A 10,257-nucleotide genomic window follows, 5' to 3' on the forward strand; every position below is an offset into this window, starting at 1 on the left:
TACCTTTCATATCGCTCAACACTGTTACCTTTCATATCGCTCAACACTGTTACCTTTCCTATCGCTCAACACTGTTACCTTTCCTATCGCTCAACACTGTTACCTTTCATATCAGTGAACACTGTTACCTTTCCTATCACTCAACACTGTTACCTTTCATATCAGTCAACACTGTTACCTTTCATATCACTCAACACTGTTACCTCTCATATCACTCAACACTGTTACCTTTCATATCACTCAACACTGTTACCTTTCGTATCACTCAACACTGTTACCTTTCATATCACTCAACATTGTTACCTCTCATATCACTCAACACTGTTACCTCTCATATCACTCAACACTGTTACCTTTCATATCACATATCACTCAACACTGTTACCTTTCATATCACTCAACACTGTTACCTTTAATATCACATATCACTCAACACTGTTACCTTTCACATCACTCAACACTGTTACCTTTCACATCACTCAACACTGTTACCTTTCATATCAGTCAACACTGTTACCTTTCATATCACTCAACACTGTTACCTTTCCTATCACATATCAGTCAACACTGTTACCTTTCATATCAGTCAACACTGTTACCTTTCATATCGCTCAACACTGTTACCTTTCCTATCGCTCAACACTGTTACCTTTCATATCAGTGAACACTGTTACCTTTCATATCACTCAACACTGTTACCTTTCCTATCACATATCAGTGAACACTGTTACCTTTCATATCAGTGAACACTGTTACCTTTCATATCACTCAACACTGTTACCTTTCATATCAGTCAACACTGTTACCTTTCATATCACTCAACACTGTTACCTTTCATATCACTCAACACTGTTACCTTTCCTATCACATATCAGTCAACACTGTTACCTTTCATATCACTCAACACTGTTACCTTTCATATCGCTCAACACTGTTACCTTTCCTATCGCTCAACACTGTTACCTTTCATATCACTCAACACTGTTACCTTTCCTATCACATATCAGTCAACACTGTTACCTTTCATATCGCTCAACACTGTTACCTTTCATATCGCTCAACACTGTTACCTTTCCTATCGCTCAACACTGTTACCTTTCATATCAGTGAACACTGTTACCTTTCCTATCACTCAACACTGTTAACTTTCATATCAGTCAACACTGTTACCTTTCATATCACTCAACACTGTTACCTTTCATATCACTCAACACTGTTACCTTTCGTATCACTCAACACTGTTACCTTTCATATCAGTGAACACTTACCTCTCATATCACTCAACACTGTTACCTTTCATATCACTCAACACTGTTACCTTTCATATCAGTGAACACTGTTACCTTTCATATCAGTGAACACTGTTACCTCTCATATCACTCAACACTGTTACCTTTCATATCACTCAACACTGTTACCTTTCATATCAGTGAACACTGTTACCTCTCATATCACTCAACACTGTTACCTTTCATATCACTCAACACTGTTACCTTTCATATCAGTCAACACTGTTACCTTTCATATCACTCAACACTGTTACCTCTCATCTCACTCAACGCTGTTACCTTTCATATCACTCAACACTGTTACCTTTCATATCACTCAACACTGTTACCTTTCCTATCACATATCACTCAACACTGTTACCTTTCATATCACTCAACACTGTTACCTTTCCTATCACATATCACTCAACACTGTTACCTTTCATATCACTCAACACTGTTACCTTTCATATCACTCAACACTGTTACCTCTCATATCACTCAACACTGTTACCTCTCATATCACTCAACACTGTTACCTCTCATATCACTCAACACTGTTACCTCTCATATCACTCAACACTGTTACCTTTCATATCACTCAATACTGTTACCTCATATCACTCAACACTGTTACCTTTCATATCACTCAATACTGTTACCTCATATCACTCAACACTGTTACCTTTCATATCACTCAACACTGTTACCTCTCATATCACTCAACACTGTTACCTTTCATATCACTCAACACTGTTACCTTTCCTATCACATATCACTCAACACTGTTACCTTTCATATCACTCAACACTGTTACCTTTCCTATCACATATCACTCAACACTGTTACCTTTCATATCACTCAACACTGTTACCTTTCATATCACTCAACACTGTTACCTCTCATATCACTCAACACTGTTACCTCTCATATCACTCAACACTGTTACCTCTCATATCACTCAACACTGTTACCTTTCATATCACTCAACACTGTTACCTTTCATATCACTCAACACTGTTACCTTTCATATCAGTAAACACTGTTACCTTTCATATCACTCAACACTGTTACCTCTCATATCATTCAACACTGTTACCTTTCATATCAGTGAACACTGTTACCTTTCATATCGCTCAACACTGTAACCTTTCATATCGCTCAACACTGTTACCTTTCATATCGCTCAACACTGTTACCTTTCATATCGCTCAACACTGTTACCTTTCATATCGCTCAACACTGTTACCTTTCATATCGCTCAACACTGTTACCTTTCATATCGCTCAACACTGTTACCTTTCTTATCACATATCAATCAACACTGTTACCTTTCATATCGCTCAACACTGTTGCCTTTCATATCGCTCAACACCGTTACCTTTCATATCGCTCAACACCGTTACCTCTCATATCGCTCAACACCGTTACCTTTCATATCGCTCAACACCGTTACCTTTCATATCGCTCAACACTGTTACCTTTCATATCGCTCAACACTGTTACCTTTCATATCACATATCACTCAACACTGTTACCTTTCATATCAGTCAACACTGTTACCTTTCATATCACTCAACACTGTTACCTCTCATATCGCTCAACACTGTTACCTTTCATATCACATATCACTCAACACTATTACCTTTCATATCAGTCAACACTGTTACCTTTCATATCACTCAACACTGTTACCTTTCATATCAGTGAACACTGTTACCTTTCATATCAGTGAACACTGTTACCTTTCATATCACTCAACACTGTTACCTTTCATATCACTCAACACTGTTACCTTTCATATCACTCAACACTGTTACCTTTCATATCAGTCAACACTGTTACCTTTCAATTAACACTGTTACCTTTCACTCAACACTGTTACCTTTCACTCAACACTGTTACCTTTCATATCAGTCAACACTGTTACCTTTCATATCACATATCAATCAACACTGTTACCTTTCATATCGCTCAACACTGTTACCTTTCATATCGCTCAACACTGTTACCTTTCATATCGCTCAACACCGTTACCTTTCATATCACATATCAATCAACACTGTTACCTTTCATATCGCTCAACACTGTTACCTTTCATATCGCTCAACACTGTTACCTTTCATATCGCTCAATACCGTTACCTTTCATATCGCTCAACACTGTTACCTCTCATATCACTCAACACTGTTACCTCTCATATCATTCAACACTGTTACCTCTCATATCGCTCAACACTGTTACCTTTCATATCACTCAACACTGTTACCTTTCATATCACTCAACACTGTTACCTTTCATATCAGTGAACACTGTTACCTTTCATATCACTCAACACTGTTACCTTTCATATCATTCAACACTGTTACCTTTCATATCACTCAACACTGTTACCTTTCATATCACTCAACACTGTTACCTTTCATATCAGTCAACACTGTTACCTCTCATATCATTCCACACTGTTACCTTCCATTTAACACTGTTACCTTTCATATCAGTCAACACTGTTACCTTTCAATTAACACTGTTACCTTTCATTCAAAACTGTTACCTTTCACTCAACACTGTTACCTTTTACTCAACACTGTTACCTTTCATATCAGTCAACACTGTTACCTTTCATTCAACACTGTTACCTTTCATTCAACACTGTTACCTTTCATTCAACACTGTTACCTTTCACTCAACACTGTTACCTTTCATATCAGTCAACACTGTTACCTTTCATTCAACACTGTTACCTTTCATTCAACACTGTTACCTTTCATTCCACACTGTTACCTTTCATTCAACACTGTTACCTTTCACTCAACACTGTTACCTTTCATATCAGTCAACACTGTTACCTTTCATATCATTCAACACTGTGACCTTTCATTCAACACTGTTATCTTCCATTCAAAACTGTTACCTTTCACTCAACACTGTTACCTTTCACTCAACACTGTTACCTTTCATATCATTCAACACTGTGACCTTTCATTCAACACTGTTACCTTCCATTCAACACTGTTACCTTGCATATCAGTCAACACTGTTACCTTTCATTCAACACTGTTACCTTTCATTCAACACTGTTACCTTTCACTCAACACTGTTACCTTTCATATCAGTCAACACTGTTACCTTTCATTCAACACTGTTACCTTTCATTCAACACTGTTACCTTTCATTCAACACTGTTACCTTTCATTCAACACTGTTACCTTTCACTCAACACTGTTACCTTTCATATCATTCAACACTGTTACCTTTTATTTAACACAGCAGGTCCTAATTCAACACTGTTACCTTTTATTCACAACTGTTACCTTTCATTCAACACTGTTACTTCTCATTTCATTCAACACAGCAGGTCCTAATCAACACTGTTACCTTTCGTTCAACACTGTTACCTTTCACTCAACACTGTTACCTTTCATTCAACACTGTTACCTTTCACTCAACACTGTTATATTTCACTCAACACTGTTACCTTTCACTCAACATAGCAGGTCCTGATTCACAACTGTTACCTTTCATTCAACACTGTTACCTTTCACTCAACACTGTTACCTTTCATTCATTACAGCAGGTCCTGATTTAACACTGTTACCTTTCATTCAACACTGTTACCTTTCATTCAACACTGTTACCTTTCACTCAACACTGTTACCTTTCATTCAACAAAGCAGGTCCTAATCAACACTGTTACCTTTCGTTCAACACTGTTACCTTTCACTCATTACAGCAGGTCCTGATTCAACATTGTTACCTTTCACTCAACACTGTTACCTTTCATTCATTACAGCAGGTCCTGATTCAACATTGTTACCTTTCACTCATTACAGCAGGTCCTGATTCAACATTGTTACCTTTCACTCATTACAGCAGGTCCTGATTCAACATTGTTACCTTTCATTCATTACAGCAGGTCCTGATTCAACACTGTTACCTTTCACTCATTACAGCAGGTCCTGATTCAACATTGTTACCTTTCACTCATTACAGCAGGTCCTGATTCAACACTGTTACCTTTCACTCATTACAGCAGGTCCTGATTCAACATTGTTACCTTTCACTCATTACAGCAGGTCCTGATTCAACATTGTTACCTTTCACTCATTACAGCAGGTCCTGATTCAACATTGTTACCTTTCACTCATTACAGCAGGTCCTGATTCAACATTGTTACCTTTCACTCATTACAGCAGGTCCTGATTCAACATTGTTACCTTTCATTCATTACAGCAGGTCCTGATTCAACACTGTTACCTTTCACTCATTACAGCAGGTCCTGATTCAACATTGTTACCTTTCACTCATTACAGCAGGTCCTGATTCAACACTGTTACCTTTCACTCATTACAGCAGGTCCTGATTCAACATTGTTACCTTTCACTCATTACAGCAGGTCCTGATTCAACACTGTTACCTTTCACTCATTACAGCAGGTCCTGATTCAACATTGTTACCTTTCACTCATTACAGCAGGTCCTGATTCAACATTGTTACCTTTCACTCATTACAGCAGGTCCTGATTCAACACTGTTACCTTTCACTCATTACAGCAGGTCCTGATTCAACACTGTTACCTTTCACTCATTACAGCAGGTCCTGATTCAACACTGTTACCTTTCATTCATTACAGCAGGTCCTGATTCAACACTGTTACTTTTCATTCAACATTGTTACCTCTCATTTCATTCAACACAACAGGTCCTAATTAACACGGTTACCTTTCTTCAGTCGATTCAGTCGACTAAAATACATATTTGTTTGTTTGTTCCTTTATTAGGATTGTAACGTCATGTTTTTACTAGGGCGGTCAAACGATTAAAATTTTTAATCGCGATTAATCTCAGAATTTCATATAGTTCATCGCGATTAATCGCATTAAATAAAATCTGTGTAAATGTTATAGAAAACAAGGTTTTTTAAGTGAAATGTGAAAAGTGGACGTTTCTACACGAAGTGAGTGTGTTTTGACCCTTTTGGGGCTTCCATAGTTCATGGACTAGCGTGCTTGACTCCGGTATTCAGTGCCGTAACAGATTAAGTTAATAAAGTGTTTTGCTCCCGACAACTTGTGAATATAGCGTGTATTTATTTCTTTATTATGCAAGTGCATCCCTACGACGCTCAGTTATATTATTTTAACAAACCGCAAATGAAAAACGGTGGCAAGTCCGACATTAAAACGTTGGTTCTACCAGTCAAGTCTCAACATGAACTAGAATTTGCGTTAACGGCACTATTTTTTTTAATCGCGTTAAATTGAGATCGCGTTAATGCGTTATTATCGCGTTAACTTCGACAGCCCTAGTTTTTACACATTGGTTACATTCATGACAGGAACGGTAGTTACTCATTTACACAAGTTTATATCGAACACAGTCATGGACAAATTTAGTATCTTCAATTCACCTCACTTGCACGTCTTTGGACTGTGGGAGGAAACCGGAGCACCCGGAGGAAACTCACGCTGACACGGGGAGAACATGCAAACTCCACACAGAAAGGACCCGGACCGGACCGCCCCACCTGGGGTTCGAACCCAGGACCTTCTTGCTGTGAGGCGACAGCGCTACCCACTTAGCCACCGTGCCGCCCTAAAATAAATATAAAGGGTGTAAAATGTAAATGCTTTGTCATCAGTTCCCTTAAATTATTGAAGTCATTATATACACTTACACAAAATGAAACATTTTTAACCAGTTATGGAATATTATTAATGTTAATGTGCAATACACACAAAACCAGATTTAACTTATTTTAAACATCTTTATTTACCTGACCCACTTATTGAGCATAACAATAATAAAATATTAATGACCAGTAGTTCCGCTCTGCCTGAAACATATATGCATTGTTCATAACAAATTGTATATTACATTCTTTATAAAACTGAGTACCATTAAAGCAGCTGTGACATTATGTTGCCATTATACTGCCAGCGGTGCCAGATGTTTCAGATGTGTTGTGTTTTTACCCGAGATCGCCCCACATGGTTTACACATCGTCTTGTTTTTCACGACGTCAAATGAGAAATGTGTCCAGATATATCGACTCTCCTCTTTCTCCCTGTTGACATTGTGGAGTTAATCTGGTTCCATGAGTAAAGAAAGTTCACAGGCCGGTCTGGTCTTCCCGGGTTTAGATCAAACTTGTGCGAGTGTGCTCTTACCGCGGTACCGCAAAAGATTAGTACTGATTGGATGGCTAATCGGCTTGTCCCGCCCCTCCACATACGCTAAAGTAGTTCTGATCGGATCTCTTCCTAACTTGTCCCTACCTTCCACAAAACTAAATCGGTTCTGATTGGATGTCGTCCCTGCCAAACATTTTCGTCTCGTTTTTATTCATTGACGAAAGTGTCGATTCATTTCGTCATAGTTTTTATCTTTTTTTGTAGTTTTTATTTAGTCATCGTCTCGTTTTCGTCATGAAAAAAAGGTTCGTTGACGAAAACTATGACGAAAATCATTCGTCAACGAAATTAACACTGGTCCTAATCAACACTGTTACCTTTCATTCAACACTGTTACCTCTCATTTTATTCAACACAACAGGTCCTAATCAACACTGTTACCTTTCATTCAACACAGCAGGTCCTAATTCAACACTGTTACCTTTTATATCATTTAGTGCTGTTACCTTTTATTCAACACTGTTACCTTTTATATCATTTAGTGCTGTTACCTTTTATTCAACACTGTTACCTTTCATTTAAAGGTAATAGCTCAGTGATAGCTCAGTGGTTAAGGTACTGGACTAGTAAACAGAAGGTTGCCGGTTCAAGCCCCGCCACCACCAAGTTGCCACTGTTGGGTCCCTGAGCAAGGCCCTTAACCCTCAATTGCTCATTGTGTTCCGCTCACTGTGTAAGTCGCTTTGGATAAAAGCGTCTGCTAAATGCTGAAAATGAAAATGTAAATTTAACACAGCAGGTCCTAATTCAACACTGTTACCTTTCATTCAACACTGTTACCTTTCATTTAACACAGCAGGTCCTAATTCAACACTGTTACCATTCATTCAACACTGTTACCTTTTATATCATTTAGTGCTGTTACCTTCCATTCAACACTGTTACCTTCCATTCAACACTGTTACCTTCCATTCAACACTGTTACCATTCATTCAACACTGTTACCTTTCATTCAACACTGTTACCTTCCATTCAACACTGTGACTTTTCATTCAACACTATTACCTTCCATTCAACACTATTACCTTTCATTCAACACTGTTACCTTCCATTCAACACTATTACCTTTCATTCAACACTGTTACCATTCATTCAACACTGTTACCTTTCATTCAACACTGTTACCTTTCATTCAACACTGTTACCTTCCATTCAACACTATTACCTTTCATTCAACACTGTTACCATTCATTCAACACTGTTACCTTCCATTCAACACTGTTACCTCCCATTCTACACTGTGACTTCATTCAACACTGTGACTTTTCATTCAACACTGTTACCTCTCATTCAACACTGTTACCTTTTATATCACTCAACACTGTTACCTCTCATTCAACACTGTTACCTTTCATTCAACACTGTTACCTTTCATTCAACACTGTTACCTTTCATTCAACACTGTTACCTTTATCCAAAACTGTTACCTCTCATTCAACACTGTTACTTTTCATTCAACACTGTTACCTTTCATTCAACACTGTTACCTCTCATTCAACACTGTTACTTTTCATTCAACACTGTTACCTTTCATTCAACACTGTTACTTTTCATTCAACACTGTTACCTTTCATTCAACACTGTTACTTTTCATTCAACACTTACTTTTCAGTCAACATTGTTACTTTTCATTCAACACTGTTACTTTTCATTTAGCACTGTTACCTTTCATTTAACACTGTTACCTTTTATTTCATTCAACACTGTTACTTTTCATTCCACACTGTTACTTTTCATTCAACACTTACTTTTCAGTCAACATTGTTACTTTTCATTTAGCACTGTTACCTTTCATTTAACACTGTTACCTTTCATATCATTCAACACAGCAGGTCCTATTTCAACACTGTTACCTTTCATTCAACACTGTTACCTTTCATTTGTTAGTAATTGAGACTATTTTATTAAATATAAATATTAGTTTTATTACAAAGATTCTGCAGTTTGTGTTTGGATATATTTCACTCTTAACAGGGGAAGTTTGGACGCTCGTGCTTTGGGGTGTATTCCAGGTCCAGCGTTTCTGCGATCCTGACCATTCACTTAAAGTATTTATATACATACAAAAAAACCTTCTGATTAGTCGGACTCTTCCTTAACTAGTTCAGATTACAGTACTAGATTACAGCCGGGAGTAAATGTGGGTATACATGCACCGACTGTGTAGGTAGAAGGTGTGTTAAACAGATACGAACACTCCTTAATTCCTCGTTCCTGCAACTAATCTGATCGTTTTACCCCCCCTCGTGTTACACCTGAAACCGGACCTGATTCGGGATATCAGGAGGAGGTGGATGGGACAGGGAAAGCGGGGGGAACGCGGGGGGAAGACGCTACGCCCATCACCGAACACCCAACACCCTACACCCTACACCCTACACGGCCCTGAAGCGGACTAACCAGTTTGTGGTTGACCGTCAATCCTAGTTTGAGGTCAACAGGTTGATTACAGCTCAGACCGTTTGGCTGGACGCGTCCTGAATCACACACACACCTACATAGGATATAAAGTAATCTAGATAAAGTAATCCCGAGCTCTAGATTTGGGACGGAACCCAGAACACCTGCTGTGTCGCACCGACCTGCTTTACCAGGTTCCTGAGGAGCGCCACCCTGGGTTTACCCTTGTTTACCTGTTCTCAGGTGAGCCGCGTCGGTCCGCGCCGAGGAAAGAAAGAAATAAATACAAATAATAATAATAAAGAATCCAGATCCGGGTCCCGCAGACAGGTGGAACAAATCCCGACAGCCAGGTACGAACTGAGAGAGAGAGGAAGCAGCAGCAGGAGCAGATTT

General features: G+C 38.6%; 1 protein-coding gene across 1 annotated transcript in view; it reads right to left on the minus strand.

Annotated features, from left to right (window-relative positions):
* Positions 1 to 10,257, minus strand: part of ugt8 (UDP glycosyltransferase 8) — a 34,247-nt gene extending 23,990 nt beyond the window's left edge. The window contains exon 1 of the mRNA XM_063008917.1: positions 10,095 to 10,257. The gene's annotated coding sequence lies outside the window, so the exon portion shown is untranslated. The remainder of the gene's footprint in view (positions 1 to 10,094) is intronic.

This window comes from Trichomycterus rosablanca, chromosome 14 (assembly GCF_030014385.1).
Source record: "Trichomycterus rosablanca isolate fTriRos1 chromosome 14, fTriRos1.hap1, whole genome shotgun sequence".
In the NCBI taxonomy this organism is placed as follows: domain Eukaryota; kingdom Metazoa; phylum Chordata; class Actinopteri; order Siluriformes; family Trichomycteridae; genus Trichomycterus; species Trichomycterus rosablanca.